The sequence below is a fragment of the Pipistrellus kuhlii genome, unplaced genomic scaffold (genome assembly GCF_014108245.1).
Source record: "Pipistrellus kuhlii isolate mPipKuh1 unplaced genomic scaffold, mPipKuh1.p scaffold_m20_p_2, whole genome shotgun sequence".
Taxonomy (NCBI): Eukaryota; Metazoa; Chordata; class Mammalia; order Chiroptera; family Vespertilionidae; genus Pipistrellus; species Pipistrellus kuhlii.
In genome coordinates, this window is record NW_023425515.1 from 113804062 (window position 1) to 113823726 (window position 19665).

Genomic DNA, 19665 nt, shown 5'->3' on the forward strand with positions numbered 1-19665 from the left:
AGGCATGGCAAAAAGTGCCAAATAGGCATGTGTAAAGAATTTGGGGACTATTTTTATTATTAAAAAAACAAAAACAAAAACAGAGGCCCAGTGCACAAAATTTGTGCATGGGGTGGTGCGTCCCTCAGCCCAGCCTGCAACCTTTCCAATCTGGGACCCCTCGAGGGATGTCCAACTGCCCATTTAGGCCTGATCCCAATAGAATTTGGCTTAATCGGGCAGTCAGACATCCCTCTCACAATCCAGGACTGCTGGCTCCCAACTGCTTGCTTGCCTGCCTTCCTGATTGCCCCTAACTACTTCTGCCTGCCAGCCTGATCATCCCCTAACCAATCCCCTGATAGCCTGATTGATGCCTAACTGCTCCCCTGCCAGCCTGTTTGTCCCTAACTGCCCTCCCCTGCAGATCTGGTCACCCCCAACTGCTCTTCCTGCAGGTCTGCCCCCCGCTCTTCAACTGCCCTTCCCTCCAGGCCCGATCACCACCAACTTCCCTGTCTTGCTGGCCATCTTGTGGTGGCCATCTTGTGTCTATATAGGGGCAGGATCTTTGACCACATGGGGGCAGCCATCTTGTGTGTTGGAATGATGGTCAATTTACATATTACTTTTTTATTAGATAGGATACTGCAACCAGTGTAAACAGTTTCTACTATAGAAGCTTCCAGATTTTAATGTAAAATATGATCTTGATTCTATGGATTTTCATATCCTTCAGCATTTGCCATTTTTTTTATATGAGAGTGAAAGAACAAGAAAGTTATAAATGCCAAAGGTCAAAGGGTCAATGCTACGAAAAGGTTTTCTGGAATTCGGCAGCCCTTTAGTTAAGAGGCTCTTACTCCTGCTGTTCTCTCCAAGCTGGCTGATGGCCTATTCAGTGCCCCAGGTGTCTCATGCCCAGTCTTACCCCTCTACTCACCTTTTGTATTTGTCTCATCTCTTCCTCAAAGCCTCTTTAACAATCTCATCCTGTGTTTTCCCCATATTATTCCTACTGTTTGCAGCAGGTATTTTGTACTTGATTATGTGGTCTTCTGTTTTTTGTTTTGCCTAATGACAGTCTTTTTCAGTTATCAATTAATCCCATTATGTATTTCCTATGCATATTTAGCAGAGAAGACATATGGGGATTTCTTGCTAAATTTTGACTTGCAATATTGATTCACAGAGAATTTTATGTCTGATGTAAAGTTAATCAGTTTATAATTTGTGGTTTACTAATAGTCTACAAGTATAATGTCAGTCTCATCCCCAAATTTTTAATTAGAGATACAAATTTTATTTCTCTACCCATATTTCAAACAACATACTTTTTCTGCTTTTTTACATTTTTAAAACTCTGTATAACATGTCATTAATTCCATCAAAATGCACATCTCAATAGCATGTGTCCTGTGCTGAATCATGTTAAAGACCTGAATTGATGCAGCGACAAGAACATGCTCTCTATAATTTGGCTTCCTCCTAGTTTCACCAATATCTGTGTCCCGACTGCAGTCATGGTGCTGGATTTTACATACCATCCTCAAGAGCAAGTTGACTCTCTTGAACAGGGGAGACTGATTCTCTCTAGGAATCAAAATCGTTAGTGGGGTTCATGTAACTGGATATTCCAGCAAGACCTGAAGTATTAAAAATGATTTTGACTGCTTCACAATGGAATAGTGCATGGTGGATTGTTGGCATTCAGTAAATATCTGTTGAAAGAATAAAAGGAGAGGTACATAGCTCTGTTTTGATGATGTTCTCCCATTTATAAGATCAATTCTTCCAGTAAAAAAATATACATCAGAATTCAAATTTAAAACGTTTATTTCAATAAGTGCTTAATCTCCAAAATTTATAGGGAGCTTATACTACTGAACAAAAGGAAGATAAATAATCCAATCAAAAAATGGGCAAAGGACCTAACTAGACACTTTTTGAAAGAGGACATACAGAAGGCTAAGAAAGATATGAAAACATGCTCAGTCACTAATCACTGGAGAGATGAAAACCGAGATGACAATGAGGTACCATCTCACCCTTGTCAGAATGGTTATCATCAACAAATCAACAAATGACAAGTGCTAGCGAGGATGTGGAGAAAAAGGAACCTTCATGCACTATTGGTGGGAATGCAGACTGGTGTAGCCACTGTGGAAAACAGTATGGAATTTCCTCAAAAATTTAAAAATAAAATTCCCATTTGACCCAGTAATCCCTCTTCTAGGAATATATCCCAAGAAGTCAGAAACACCAGTCAGAAAGGATATATGCACCCCTATGTTCATAGCATAATTTACCATAGCTAAGATTTGGAAACAGCCTAAGTGCCCATCAGCAGATGAGTGGATTTAAAAAATTGTGGTATATCTACACAATGGAATACTACACTACAGTAAAAATAAAAAATAAAAATAAATTTTAAAAAAGGAACTCTTACCACTTGCAACAGCATGGATAGACCTGGAGAGCATTATGCTAAGCAAAATAAGCCAGTTAGAGAAAGACAAGTATCACATGATGTTACTCATTTGTGGAATATAATGAACAATATAAACTATGCATGCATATAAGCATAACCCATGGACACAGACAGTAGAGGGATGAGGGCATGTGCTGGGGGATGGGAGTGGCCAAGGAGAGTTCAAGAGGGAAAAAGGAGATATATGTAATACTTTCAACAATGAAGAGTTTAAAACACTATTAAAAAATGCATCAGGGGATGGTGTGGCTACTAGTTTCTTAGTTGAAATGATGGTTAAACTTTCTGTGGTGTTGGATGATGTTCTTAAATGAACAAAAGTCTTACATAATGTTTTATTCAATTGAAAAGTACTTTTTAAATAAGGTAATCCTGTAAATCTAAAGCAGCTTGGATGTGTAACCCATCCCTGTAAAACTTTTATCCTCTCATTAGAGAGCCAGTACTGTGGACCTTGATTTTCCTCACAGCAACATTATTTTCTTACTTAGTAGATTTTTTTTCATGAAGGTTGTTACTCCTCATTCTAGATCATTGCTATGCCATTCAAAAAAGTTTTGCAATTTTTTTTTCATAAGGTTCCTGCACTTATTGGTCAAAGTTAGTTTTAATTATAGCTGTTGTTATTGTGAATAAACTTACGTAATATTTAATTTTATATATTTTTGAAATATTGAATTAAAAAATATACCTTTTACACTTCTCTAAAATATACCAAAGTGGCCCAGTTGACAAACTAGTTGAACCTATTAATGGTAGCTAGAGGAGAGAGATGGAGAGAAAAAAAAAAAAAACACAAGAAAATATGGTATCATCGTTAAGGAAATATTTTCAGAAGCAATCCTGAAGTTTCATTAGGCAAGATCTCAGCCTAATGAAGGATCATGGTTCAGATTCAATGTTCTACTTTAAAGAAAGTTCGCCTGCCTGTCCCTAGATGAACAACTGGGAATGAACATGCCCAGCTCTAGTTATGAGGATATCAGAATTCAAATTAAAACATGGCAGGGAGTGGGTGTAGCAATATGGTTCTTAGTTGTATTGATAGTGAAACTTGCTTTGATTTTGGAAAATACTCTCCAGTTTACACTGGGCAACAGACATGAAAACAGATTGTTAAGGCACTAATCACACTAATGTTTGTAATGTGGAAGGCAAAGAAACAGGGGGTCAACCAAACCTTAGCTGGGAAGTGGGGACTGGCTGTGGAAAAGATGCTGAGTGGAGTATGGGTGAGGCTGAGCTGCCACTGTAGAAGTAGCCACAGGCTGGGCTTTGAAGCGCCGCATCAGCCATGCAAAGTATCTGGACTTTTCTTTTTCAAAAAAAACAAAGACCTAATAGAAATCTTGAAGCATAAGAGTGAAATAATTAGGCCTGCTTTATCAAAATACCTTAGCAGCTCTTCATTGAAGCATTTGAAAAATATGTTTCTGGAATATTTCCCCCACTCTTCCCTTCGGTCCCCAATACATCCTTTCTTTTTTCTTCCATTCATGAAGCCAGAAGCAAATTGAATACCACAGTAAAGGCAAAATAATCTTATGTAGTCTCCACCATCGAACCCACTGCTTTTTACTTTCTGATTATATAATAACTCACAATTGGGTCAGCAGCTATCAGCTGAATACCAACTTCTATTTTGTATAGTTAGATACTATCTGAGAAGTCTTCCCAGTTTGGGTTATATTGATAGAGTTAGGCGGAAGCTTTATTATGACTAGAATATGGGGTAACTCAGTAGACCTGAGATTTCAATGTCCCAAAATAAATTATTAGAAACCAGTTCTTCTCAAAAGATAACTAAGTAGTAAATCTCTGTTCTGAATTATTGAAGAGAAAGTAATTTAAGAAATGCAGTTATTAAAGGTATCAGACCCAATTTGTAACAAAAAGGGAATCTAAGTCAGAGAATTTGAAATGTAAGAATGCAAGAGATGCCAGGATAATAGAAATAAGCATTTTCCCTAACTTTATTCACTAATTTCTTACATATTTGCACACATGCCTTAGATGCTGGTTTGATTTCTTCCAAAACAAAATTTTAAAATATTAAAACAATTCAAACTAAGCAATTGTTTAGAATATCATACTTAACTAGATATCTTAGAGATAGTACAATACAAATGTTAACAAGTCACCCTTAATTTACATCTGACCATTTGTAAATAACAGATATTGCTTCCAGTTGGACTAAAAAAATGGCAACTGCTGAGTGCGGGAATGAGAACATCCACGTAAGCACTCTGTCTTCTTTATGGTAATACCACCAGGCTTAAAGTAGCTCTGATGGGCACTCTCTCCTCTGAAAGGTCTCCCTTCTCCTTGTGAGAAAAGAACCTGATCTTTCAGATTTCTGCACCTGAGAAGCAAATTGTAGCTGCTCTAATATAGCAAATAGAAAGCCTAAGGATACCGCAGGAAGGGAATGAGCAGAGGTAGAATGTAGAGGTAAAAGTATAAAGGTCTGAAGCACTTAGTAAGGCTCAGAGTAAGAACCAGTATCTTTGACCTGATGAAGAACAAGTGTGAGAAGTTAGGGAGAACTCTAAAGCAAACATCATGTTTAATAGCCTATAACACGCTTCCCAAAATCTTAAAAGGATGCTACTCTTTGACTTTTATATGACATACCTAATAACAACTTTCTTTGTCTAAGTCTAGGTTTCTGAATATAGCAATGGGATATCTGGATGCCCACTCAGCATAAGTAAAATTTTTGTATCATACTTCTGCAATAAAAGCAGCATAGACACTTCATGTGGTATCTGGGAAAACTCTGAGTTCCCTGAAAAAAGAAAAAAAAATCTAGTGTCAAAATGTTCATGAACTTGAGGGTATAGATTACTTTAGGAAGATGTTACCTTTCATTTAATCAATAGACATCAGAAAAAGATTGTTTGAATGAGCAGACCAAGAAGTTATCACATTCTTCACAACTTACAAGCATACATCAAATCTCTGAAGTCAAGGGGAAATAAACATTGTTAAAATATTCTACAACAGGAAATCTCATAAAACCACATGATGCAGTTGAGCTGAAGTTATTCACGAGCTACTTTCAGAAAATCAGATATCCCTTCTCTCATGTAATGAGTTTGCTAAGCCATCTTCAGCTAGTGTGCCTCAGTGTCTTCTGCCATTTATCCTCATTTTGCAACAAGATGCTCACTGAATTCTCTGAGCACCTCCCAGAACAAGGAAGAAACAGGATAGCTGCCTTCATCTTTGCCCTGTAATTTAAGCTGACCTCCCCCACCCTCACCGAGAGCTAGCAATAAGGTAACTACAGAGAGTTATATTTTCTATAGCCTAACCAGCTTTACACACATACACAAGCATACCTTACACACATATATGGTGGCAAAGTTTGACAAATATAAATAGGAGATAATCAGTCAGATTTGAATTTCATAAAAACAAAATAAACTTTTTTAGTTTATGTCCTAAATATCATCTGGGCAGATTTCTGGGATTTTGTTTATACATATACATGTGCACCATTTGAGCAGGAAACTGTGCTGGGATAATGGCTCAGAATTGAGAAAGATTTGAGGCTAGGATACAGAAGAGGGTGTTAGTACTGATATAGGGCTGTGATTAAAATCAGACAGAGTGGCTTTTTTCCAAGTTCTGTCATCCTTATGAAATTTGGCAGGTGATTTAACTGTTCTAAGCCTCAGTTTTCTTATCTGCAAAATGGTGATGATTACAGTGATAACAACTAACATTTTCTGACCACTTACTAAGTAGTAGACACTATTCTATAGGCTTCACATGTAATGACTTAACTTATTTTTACACCAATAGGAGGAGGATATAATTATGAGTGCTATTCCCATTTTATGTCTAGGGGTCTAGCGCTCTGACAGGCTAGGTGACAGCCTGGGACAGTGATACTCAGTGGTGGAGCTTGGATGGATTCCAAACCAGGAAGAAAGGTTAACTCTACAGGATTTAGAAAGAAAGTTAACTCTACAGGATTTAGAAATACATGTTACCACACCAGTGACAGTGCCCAATCAATGATTTCCAACGTTATTAGAGGGACATCTTTGCCTGGCCCCTGGGAAAGGTAATATTTAATACAGAATATGTTAAAAAATAAAAACATAAAAACATTAGAGCTCCCTCCCAGCAGGAGTGAGTGACCAAAATCCAAAAGGGGATCCTTGTGATTGTTCCAAACCCCCCAATATCCCTCCCTGCACCCAGCGACCCTCATTAGTTAGATCAAAGCCAAGCCTAAAGGCTGGAGATTTTGCTGGATTCGTTCTGACCTGAGAAGACCCTACATGACCATAGTCAGTTCTATCCTGGGTTTCCTCCATAACATGCACTTAAGGGCATGTGACATCAATGGGACTTCAAGGGCCTGCCCTTCAGCATTTTCAGCTTATCTTTTGGGTGTATTTTTGTTTATTCAAACTATTGATTAAGATCCTTGTATGTTACCCATGTTGAGTGATGAGCTAGATTTTCAGAACACCCATATACTAGTAAACACAGCAGCCCTCTGGCCGTAATCACACAGTGTGTGGGAAGACAAATCTATAAATATACAAAGTCAATGCAGGGTGATGCATGTAACCATAGGAGAGGTGGGTCAGAATCCAGAAGGACCACGCCTGCCTGAGGTGAGGTGGTGAGACCAGAAAAGATGTCACAAGAGATATAACTTGAAGGGGGGTTCTAGTAGCTGACATTTTTTGAGCTCCTATTATGTCAGAGTCTAATAGTTTACATGTGTTAATTCATTTAATAAGAAAGGCATTGTTCATTTAATCATTTTGCAGGTGAGAAAAAAATGGAAATATAGGAAACCAAGGTAATGTACCTTGCCCCAAATTACAATTTAAATCCTGCCACTTGTCTTCAAAGTCTAGGCCTTTTACCATATACTTTTTTATTCAAATAAGAGGCTTCCTGCTTAAAAATGAGGAACAGTTCTGTAGCCACGGGCTAGCAAAGGCACATGAGTGGGGTGGCGGGACATGATCTTGAATAGATACGCTATGCAGGGTCTCTGGACTTTAACTTGTAACCTTTGAAATGCCCCAGAAGGTTTCAAAGCAATGCATAAAAGTATCAGGTCTGCATTTCAGAATGATAACTCTCTGAAATAGGGAGTTCATTTTGGACAAAGGTTTTTCTGGAGACAGAGAGACCAGTTATGAGGTTCTTATAGTGATCCCTCCAAGACAGAAATGATGCATTCACATTTGTCTATTCAGCAGTGCACCAAGTATGCAGGGGTCTTTCAGTGATAGGACGTTATTTGAAAGGACTGTTAAAATGAATGAGAATGCATGTGAATTTGTTGGCACTTAATCCAAGAATTCTACTTCCAGGTGTCAATGCATTACGGTGATTAATTGTAAGACGAGATGATCCAATCATTGAAAACAGATATTATGCAGTTTAGTCCCAATTAACTATAAATCCTTAATACTTTCTAAATGTAACTACAAATCTTCTTTGAAATATTTAATGATAGGGGATTGTAGAGAAAGGATATATTTCCAAAATCTTAATTGCTCTAAAAAAGCATCTGCAGACCTACGCGTTAACATCCCTAATTGCTGCCAAAACGCACTCATCAACCTACAGGATAGCTGAGAGGCAAGCGACGCTCTTCTAATCTTTGGGGGAAGAAGATGATTGACAGCTTTAGTTAGATACACGTTAGCGTTTGTAGACAATGCAATCTAATCCTTCCTTTCACTAGCAGGGTGTAGAATTTCCCTTTTTTTTTTTTCTTTCTAAATTTTGGTTTTAGATATTCACTCTTCTCTAGTCTACGCACACTCAGAGCTCACTTTTAAAGTCATAAGTAACTATCAATACATTGTCTTTAGTTATTCTTTGTTCTACTCAATTAATTCAATAACATATCTAATCATCTGTTTGGGGTCAGGCCCCAATCTAATCCCTTAGATAAACAGTGAACCAAACAGATAAAGACACCGTCTTCACCACATTTGGTCTCAGGGAGGGAAAACACTGACTAAAGAAATAAAACATAAAAATATGGAAGCCAGACCACAGAGACAATGCTAAATGGGTGAAATAATCACCAAAACTAAGATTAGTGCTCCTTGATATTTCTCTTTATTTCATTTAATTATTTAAAAGAGTATGAATGGTCTGGAATTGGCAGGGATTTGGGAGGTACACACACTAGACAGAAAGTCAAAGGACTCTCATTGTCTTTCCTACCAACAATCCTAATTTATTTTAAAGTAGCTATTGTTATTTCATTTTTTAAAATGTTGTTGTTATAAATGTTCCACATTCTGTCTAGATAAGAAATAAGACCCCCAAACTCAAATTTCTGTAGTACATGAAATGGCAACCAATATGTTCACAGAAACAATCAATATTTCCCAGAGAAACTATCATGATTCAAAGTTAATCTGTTACAAGGAAAGGAACTGGAATTAGTTACTGACATGCAATCATTCATTTCTTATTTTACCAACAGTAATTAAATTGCCCGGAACTGTTGTCATTTAACAGCCTATTAATTGACTAATGTGCATTACTTGCATTCAGAGTATAGGTAAAATCCAGGGATTAAGCAAGAAAGAAAGAGATTTTCAAACTCTGCCTGTCATCTTCAAAGGGCTAAATTCACCTCTTATGGGAAGGTAATTTATAAATGCACCAGTAGCTTGTGTTTCAGAAAAGGGGAACATCTCAATCTGAAATTACAGAAGCAACAAGAAACCAACAACTTCCCTGACAGCCCTGGTCGTGGGTCTTTTGAAACCTCCCCTATGAGCGGAAGGATCCACCATCCTTTACCATCAGCAAGGTGCCTCTTCTGCTGTAACTTATTTTCTCATGAAATATTTAATTCACCCTCGCCAATTCATCAGGTTGCTTCTGAGACATTATTTTGCATTTTAATTGGGGTCATTCCTAACTTTCATAACACCGACATAGAACTCTGCTACACATCACAGTTTATTTCCTTTTCCAGTGTTAAAAGTTTAAACATAAACGGTTTACAGGAGCCTGTAGCATATTTTGAGGTTCCAGACTGTGTGTTTGTCAAAGCCTGGGATCTCTGCATCTTTGAATCTTCAGTATTCTAAACAAGTGTGACACATGGAAGATAGTAAAAGATGTTCAATTAGTAATTTAGTATAAGTTAGATTAAAAGGAAGCGACAAATTTAACATTGTGGGAATTATTAAAAACTTCGGTTCTGGCATCTCATAATCTTACACTGCTAACAACCCAAAGGCAAGGGAGCATCACTTTTGCTCATCAAATTTTCTTTAAAGAATCTCATTCCCAAACACATTTCTATAGGATTTCTCTCAGAACACACTACAAATCCGTGTTGTCTTTCTGAAACCAGAGAACTTCTTGCTCTTCTTGGACTTGAGGCAGAAATTCCCTCCAAAGGTCGCATTACCCTTGCCAGGAAAGCTGGCTGAGGCTCATTGGAGTCCTAGGAAGCATGTATTCTTTCTCTTGTTTCAGAGCACTGTGTTCTGTTGACCTTGCCAGAGTTATGTCTCCTCAGAAGCAAATGCTCTTGCTTCCCAATACCTCAGTTTATTCTCTGAAAAATTGAAATAATTACATCTTTTTAATTTACTGACAGATACTTTAGTTGGAAAATTATTTTGGCTGAAGGTATGAATAGGACAGACTAAAGCAAGATGCCATTGTTTTTCTTTTCTTTTGAGATCCGTAATAACCCTTGCCCTTTGGCTTCTCATCCACTGTGGATAACATTAAGTGTTCTCACTTATTTCTCCAGTAGAACTGGCCCTCAGAATATTTTATAGTCTGTTGTTTCTGAACATTGGTTCTTTGGTGATAATGTATACATAAAATAGAAAGTTTAAGATTTCATTCTAGTCCCTCACACATAAATTCAGAATTGACTTATTCGCCTTTATTTCATTGTCACCCTTAAGTGGAAAGATGCTTTATTATAAACAGGCAACTTGAGTGGTATGGTAGGTGTGAATTAGTGTAAAATAAGATTATAAATGTATCTATGCCTACTTAGGCTGATGTGTGATCTTTGGTAAGTCTGAACCTCAGTTTATTCATCCATGATATGACACAGTCAAAATGGGTGACCTCTAAGAAATTCTTCTTTTATGAGTCTTTGCAAATTAAATAGAATAGGGCTTCCTGCAGCAGTCTCCACCGCCCCGCCTGCTTCCCTCCTTTCTCCGTTGCCCCACTTGCTTGCTTCTCCACAGATTCACTCCCTTCTGCAGGACTTGGCTTCCTTCTACACTGTCTTCAGTCTTCGTTCTGTGCCTGGATATGCAAATTAACCACCATCTTGGTTGAGTTCATTTGCATACTCACAACTGATTGGCTGGTGGACATGGCTTGTGGGCATAGAGGAGGTACGGTCAACTTGCATGTTTCTCTTTTATTAGATATTGTAGGATTTCCTGTGATATGTCAGAGAGTTTCTGCTCAGTCACATCTTTCCATTATTTAGTATTCTTTAAGTACAGATTTTGAACAAACATGAATATATCTATCTACAATATATTGAACTTTTTAATTAGTTGAAGAAAACTTTTTTCAATACTTACCACTAAATATACAAGATGTTGTGTCAAAGTACTTACCATATGTTGTCTCTGCTCAAAGGCCAGAGTGGGCTGCATCATTTCTCAATGTTACTTCAAAGATATTGTAGAATTCTCACGTCAATAGCTTCTTCTCTTAAAGGCATTTGATTCTGAGCCTTATAATTATGGAGTGAAAGCTTAACTTCATAGTTCAGATATGGCTGATGTCAGGAGAAAAATCAGGCATTCAAAAAAGAGCTAAGGAGCACTTTCTCATGTGTGGGGTAGTAAGCAGAATAGATCCTTTTATTTGCCAAAGGCCAAAGGCATTCAACACAGGAGAGTGTTTCCTGATTCAGTGCAATCTCATTAAAAGCAATAGAGAAACATATTGAGTTAATATCTGGATAGTATTCTCAAATTTAAATTCAAAGGACAACACAGTGTATTTTCTAGAAGAACCCACCGTGTTTTATAAATTGGTGGTTCACCCAATGCCTCTGTAGAAATATGTTGACAGAACAGCCAGACTGGCCAGCTTGCAATTGCAACATTATTTTTCCTAAATCCCCAACATTCATGATTTAATTTCAGTAAAACAGTAATTTAAACAATGACTAAATGTGTAAAAAACAAATACACTGAAGTTATGGAACAATTTATTAATAATGGTAGGACATTTTCTGCAGTACTTTTAATTCATCACTTAGGACTATATTGATTCAGCATCAAAGTTCTTGGAAACAAGCCTCTTACCAATATCTAAGATCCTGATCTTGTAATTGAACTAGAAAATGTAAGATTTCTACTGTTTCTGCTGAGAATTCTTCCCAATAAATGTATGTTTTCCACTGGGGCTAAAACCACTGCTACTTGTGTTTTTAATTTTTCCTCCTGTTTCTTTTTCATATTATTCTGTTTTCTTTTTTTTTTCTTTCCTTTGCCAGAAAAACAGATATATTAGATACTATTTATTCCTCTAAGACAACTTGCACTTAAGGGGCCCATTTGAATGATAAACTTTGTTATAACTTATAGCCAGAAAATCACCAGTGTGCTGTATGAAAGAACTGGAAAATGTATTAGTGTTTAACTCTATAAGGTGGCTAAGTAAAACTCAGCAGAGATGAACTTTCACTATTTATTTCATTGTTATATGTCTTTTTTCTGTAAAAAGTTTAAGAAATGTCTCATCATGCATCCTCTCTGAGGAAACTCAACATTTACCTCTGAACTTAATGAGTTATATTTTATAGCACTACCATCACACCATTGTTTGCTGAAAGAAGAAAGAACACTCAACTAGGATTATAGTTATGGTTTTGATTTTAGTGCTAAGTAGATGTGTGGCCTTTGGTAAGGTGTTTCATCTTTGAGCATCTGAAAACAAATGGACTGTCCATGGTGATCTCTAAGTTTTTTCTATTACTGTTATATACCTTGGCTGTGTGTTTTCTAAAGCTTGAAAAAAGCAATAAAGAGCTACCTGAAGACAGCTGACTAGAAATATCTGACATTAGATAATCAAACAATTTCCAGGGAAATGGAATCATCCTAATAAAGAGGAGTACATTGGGTGAATAGTATGATGAGTTTCACTGGGGTCAGAGGGAGTATGGTTCACTCTTATGACAAGAAGGATGCAGAACTAATATCTCTTCATCAGGGTATGAGGGTCATATTTTCTAGATGTAATGTATTCTGTAGTGTGCTGCTCGTATGGCCTCTTCAGTACAGACACATTTATTCATCAATGGGAATGTTGTTTGAGAAGGGGTTTTCTCCCAGATGAGTTTTACTGAGTCTAATACAGATTATTTCATCATTCATTATTACTTATAAAGTCATTTGCATCTGGTTAATTATATGTTTTAAGACCCTAAATTTCATGGTCATCATCTCACAGCCCTAGTTCTTTAATTGTAAAGATAATTCCTACATGGATTTCTATGTTTTATAATTGTATACAAAGTGTCCACTAAGTTCATGGGTGATGTTGCTTGAAGGAAAATGATGGGCTGTAAGATAAATTTAAATCCAGACTGCCTGTATTCTTGTGAGGACAAATTAGTATCCCCTTCATGACTGAGTAAGGCCAAATAAAATCATTGTGCTGTTGGTACCACTGAAGAGGAAGCTCTGACTTTAATATTGCTTGTTGGGAATTGCACATTGGGAGATGGGGTAACCACCTTGGTCAAGTCCAAATCCATGTTATTGAGTCTATACTTAGCCTTTATCAATGTCACCATGTTCCCTTTGCTCATGAGCCAAACACTGGGATGTGTGGGGAAGGGAGCTGACAGATATCCACAGGAAAGGTCATCTGTCCATGTATCCATTTTAAATCCTTTTATTTTAGGCAATTTTTTTTGTCAGCACTCACAAGATGTACAAATATTTTCAAACTTTAGGCCCATTCTGAGAAGTCATCACGTACCTTTACCTTTAGAAAATTATTGCAAATTCTTCTGTCTTGCTCTAGATTCTAGATGTTAGAGTCTAGAACACCTGTGGAACCATCAGTTACTGCCAATGAATCCGTCCAAAACCTTATCCCTAGATAATCTCACTTTTCAGGTATATAGAATGGCTGAGATATAATCTACTGAGGTTCTACTCAATGTATTTCCTGTCTCCAAATCTTCTTGGGCCACGTTTGAATGTGACTGAAATGCTGTAGGATAAATAATTTGTCTAGTGCCAGCATCACTGCATATCTGTTGAAATAAATATGTTTTTATTATCCTTTGAAATTTTTCAGGAGGTCATACGTAGTTTAAGAGAAGGAAGAATTGTTGTAGGAATAGATATGCCAGGAATGTGAATCACATGCATGAAGCTTTGTTGTGCCTTTCTATGTGGTATTTAATATGACCTGCCCATGTTAAATACCACATGGATCACTTTAATTTAATTTTGAACTGCTTCTGGTGAGAGTTAAATTTGTAAACAGACAAAGCACAAAACATCCAGGTCTTACAAGCCAGCTCATATTGCCTAGTCATTCTGTATCCCATGACCAGTTTCAATCTCCCATAGAGCACAGTTATAGCCCAAGTGCTACTTATCAGAGAGAAAAAGTTTCTGAACAAACATGAATTTATTCTAAATTCTAGTATTCTTTGTGCCTACCCAACAATTTTGTTGTATGGTTCCTATAATAAATTAACTATTTTCAAACACTTCTTTGAATAAAACCATTAAAACAATTTTTAATCCCCACTCAAGAATATGTTTTTATTGATTTGAAAGAGAGAGGAGAGAGGAGAGAGAGAGACAGAGAAAGACATCGGCTGATTGCTTCTACTTCTGTGCCAACCAGGGATCAAAACCACAGCCTAGGCATGTGCCCTGACCGGTAATTGACCCTAAAAACTTTTGGTGTACAGACCCATGCTCCTACCAACTGAGCCATCCAGCCAGAGCATAAAATCATTTTGATTGCCACACTGGTCATGTGACTTTTCTGATAATTATTCCTACTGTGCTTCTAGTAGTTAAGGGCTGTCTACCTTGGCCTTTTACAGTACTCAGAAGACATACAGTTTTTTGTTTCAAAACTGCTGGCTTTCCCTTTGATATATTTCTTATTGTTTGGGAGTGTGAGCAGGAAAGTAGTCTGCATATCTAGTTCAACATTTCTGTTCTCCAAAATATTGAACTTTCTTTTTTTTTCCTTCCTAATTACATTGAGAAATAATTTATTAATATAATTATATATATTTAAACTGTACAATGTGATGATTTGATATACACATATATAATGAAATGATTACCAAGATAAATATAGTTGACACATTCATCACACCATGAAATTTAGTTTTTTGTGTATGTGTGGTGAAATTGCCTAAAATCTATTCTCAGCATATTTCAAGTATAAATGCCATATTATGAACTATAGCTATTATGCTGTATATCAGATGCTCAGAGCTTATTCATCTTATAACTGAAAAAATTGTTTCCTTTGACCTGCATCTTCCCATTTCTCCTAAATTTGTTGCCACATCATTCACAATAGCCAAAATAATATGAGAACAACCTAAGTGTCCATCAATGAATAAAAATATTATATGTTATAATATTATTCAGCCATAAAAAGAAGTAAATCCTGCCATTTGTAACAACATGGATAAACTTGGAAGGGATTATGCTAAGTGAAATTAACTAGGAGGAGAAACACAAATACTGCATGTTATCTCTTACATTAAGTCAATACATTTTTGGCAATTTGCCTTTACTATGGGCTACTTGATATTGTTTAGTATGGACCACACTTACACATCAGACACTCTCTGTCTTGGGTTTAGGGTTACATTTGTACATTCTACTTTTGGCATCCTCAGAATACTCTCTCATTAGTAAATTTTGCAATAATCTAAATCAGCCAGGTACAAGAATACATCAGTGTATATAAGATTTCTCCTATTCAATTTGGCTTTTAATTAGCTCCTTGGAGCACGTTAGGCTTTGGGTTTGATTACACATATGGGCATGTTTAAGGTGCTGGTACATTAGCACTGGTTTCCTTCTGAATGGAAAATAACCACATAAGACAAGGGGATGCTTTTCAGGGAAATACTTTTCTTGGGCTTTGTTGTTTCAAAATGCTTTTCAAAATCTAGAAGTTCTACTCACCTTAAATCAGTGCCCTTATTTTCACCAAGAAATGGTAAGGTGGAATTCAATTGTTGTAATTCAGCAACTAGTTGTTGTAATTGAGTTTAGCCTCAGCAATGTAAGTCATGTTATGGGATTTAAGATATGTGGGAAAGCTCTATGCTTTAGTGAAGTATGGGAACTTGAAATTGTTCTTTTCTTTCTTTAAGCTGTTACCTTGTTGTTCTTAAATTCTTAGACTCTTTTTATAGCTTTTTAAAATCCATCATGTGGCTTCTCAAAGTCTTGGTTGTAGGGAATTTGATTCCAAGTTACTTATTATATATATATACTTATTATATATATATATATATATATATATATATATATATATATATATATATATAATTTTTTACAGAGAGGAAGGGAGAGGGATAGAGCATTAGAAACATCAATGAGAGAGAAACATCATCAGCTGTTTCCTGCACACTCTCCACTTGGGATGTGCCTGCTATCAAGGTGCATGCCCTTGACCAGAATCAAACCTGGGATACTTCAGTCTGCAGGCTGACACTCTATCCACCGAGCCAAACTGGTTAGGGCCCAAGTTACTTATTTTTCATCACTGTGTGTCATAGGTTTCATGTTATCATCCTGGAACATTAGTGACTTTGAATGTCTTCTGTGTCAGCTAGGACAGACAACCAATGTCTTAATCCTCACATGTTTCTGAGGTTTTCTTTTAAACAACTCAAAATTCCTATAATGGGAAAGAGTAGGTGTCATAAAAGTTCAATTTTACCAAGGGTTAAACGAGTGGTTTCATGCATGCAAGAGACAGAACATGACCATAATAAGTTCATCTGAAAACTCACTTGTTGGAACATTATTTAGTAGCTTACAGAAACAAACAGAATGCCCATAAAATTAACAGAAACTAAGGAAGACTAAGTGGTAAAAACTAAAGAAACAACCAGAATAGGGTACAACTGTTGGAACTTGATCTCTTCTCCTTCTGGACACTCCAGTTACCGCTGCTCAAAACTGCTTCACCACTCTGACTGCTGTGTGCTGGGGCGATAATGGATTCTAACTCTGACTTCATCTTTATATCACTTATGCAAGTTTCAGAGTTTTAGCTGGAAACATTTAATTGTTCTCTTCCAGGGCACATGCTTGGGTGAGGGGATGTATAGGAAGGTGTGACTTCCTTTCACAAAGGTTCTTACAATGGCGATTCCTCCAAAATAGGAATGAGTTCATATGCGGGGAAGCCCAAAATGACAAATTTCCACTTCATGAACAAATACTGTCATAAAGGTAAGAAAGATTAGTCACTTTCCTTCCAAATTAACCACTACAACTACTACAGTTTAGTAGTTAACTATTGAGTAGCTGCTGGAGAGGCAATTTATTGTAACTTTGATACAAGTAGGTCTACCTAATAATGGTAATTACATACTCCCAAGTCCTGAACCTTCTCTATGTTATGCCACCTATCTAATGTTTATCAATATTAACTGGACACTTTTTAAAACTTTTCTATATGGTACAGAGAGACTGGTACCTTACAGTGCTAACATTCTGAATTTTTATCTCAAGTAATCTTTCTTTTCTGACTGTGACTTAGGCTGATTTATGAAGTATTGTGGGCTCTGATTATGGACTCCACTGGGGTAAATATAAGATTATTTTATTGGGAGTGCTGATACCCACATTCTAGAACCAAAAATTGAAGGTCTGAACCTTAATAATATGGTTTCAACTTGGCCTCCCAAGATGCAGAACTGCACTCTAAACCTACTTGTGATGAGAGAATGGGGATGATTTATTTAGTGGCAAGCCCATCAAGATTGGAGGGTAAGGGAGAAGCTTTGAAAGCAAATTCCTATAGTGGGAAAGAGTAGGTGCCATAAAAATTCAATTTTACCAAAGGCTAAATGAGTGCTATGTTTTTTTCCTTATTCTGAATTAAGTTTGTTTTGAAATAGAAATCCTTCTCTTTTTCCTTTTACTTCATTCTATTCTCAGCTCTTGTCTAGGGACCCTATTTAGGATTAAAATAAATGGACCGTTTCAGCATAAATGTAGCAGTGCAGGGAAGAGTGTGGAAAGTGCTTACTGCATAAAACACATCCCTTTCTGATTCATTACATCCCTTTTCTGCTGTGCATAAGTGGACACCTTTCACTAACTCTCTACAGGGTGGCTGTGCACATGCATTCTGAAGGGAGGAGAAGTCTCTTCCCAAAATACATAGGACTAAACTGTGAATCAAATAGTCTTTGTCAAAATCAATCAATTAACAAAAAGGGCCTTCAAAAACCTGTCTCCACCAAGCTTGAAATTTTATTTTCCTGTTTAGGAAGTCCCAGGAACAAATATGTTTTCATAGAGGATGAGCATTCTTCATATCCAAGAGATGCTGCAATTAGAAAATAATTTATATGGGAAACACTGATCATTGGTTGTAATTAGCTTTCCCAAGAAGTAACATTCTGAAAAAGTAAACTATAAAATGAAGAAGGAGATTAAACTGAGATAGTGAGGCAATTATTAATATATCTGTTGCCTGCATTTTTAAGTTTGTAATACTTTTCAGAAATATTTGGGTGGGTGCCCTTAATAATAAAGATCTCAGTAGAAGCATTTAAGAACTATTAACATAAATTTATTTTAGTGAGGGATTTTAAAGGCACAGTAATAATGTTTAATCTGATTTTAAAGTAAAATGCAAGAATATACAAAGACAAAAACATTGGGGCTAAGATAATACCTACATAAATCTGTATAGAATTCTATAGTTTTAAAATATAGTTGTCATATGCTGTATTCAGTGACAATTCCTGAAAACAGCGACTATTACGGCAGATCAAATTTGTATTTATCCAGGCAGGGAAAGGCAGGAAAACTTAGAGTGGAAGTATTTAAACTCTCCTACCTAAGACTTCTTAGGGGAAAAAATCTTGCAAATATGTGGGAATCATTAAAGCTTTTCAGTATTGTACTGAGCAATCTAGGCTTTGAGAATGTGGAACTGATATTTACATTGAACAACAAAAAATAAAAACAAACAAATAAAACAAACTCATAAATACACACAACAGAATGGTGGTGTATTTTTCCTTATTCTGAATTGTTTGTTCTGAAATAGAAATCCTTCTCTTTTTCTTCATTTAAAGAGCATAAAGGGGATCAGACACATAGTGTCTGCCTGGTGATAGACAATCCCAAAAGATGTCCTATTACAAAGTTATACACCTGAAATTTATATAATTTATATAATACTAGAGGCCTGATGCATGAAATTTATTCATGGGTAGGGTCCCTAAGCCTGGTCAGCAATCAGGGCCAATCTGCAGGGTGTGAAATGGGGCAATCAGGGGGCCCCCCACTGGAACCCATCTTGGCTGACATGGGGCCTGCCAGCTGGGGGCAGCTCATGCATTGAGTGTCTGCCCCCTGGTGGTCAGTGTACATTTTAGCTACTGGTCATTCCACCTGTCACTCTGACATTTCGTTGATTTGCATATTAGTCTTTTATTATATAGGACTAGAGGCCCGGTGCATGAAATTTGTGCACGGGGGGGGGGGGGGGGGGGGGGGAGTGTCCCTCAGCCCAGCCAGAGCCCTCTCCAATCCAGGACTGCTGGCTCCCAACCACTCGCCTGCCTGCCTGCCTGGTTGTCCTTAATCACTTCTACCTGCCAGCCGGATCACCCCCAAATTACTCTCCTGCCAGCCTGATTGATGCCTAACTGCTTGCTGACACCCTGATCACTCCTAACTGCCCTCTCCTACAGGCCTGGTTACCTCAAATTTCACTCCCCTGAAGGCCTGGTCACCCCCAATTGCCCTCCCTTCCAGGCCAAGTCACTTCCAACTGCCCTCCCTTGCAGGCCTGGTCCCTCCCCAGCTATTCTCTCCTGAAGGCCTGGTCACCCCCCAATTGTCCTCCCCTGCAGGCCTGGGCCCTCCCCAACTGTCCACTCCTGAAGGCCTGGTTTTCTCCACTGCCCTTCCCTGCATGCCTGGTTC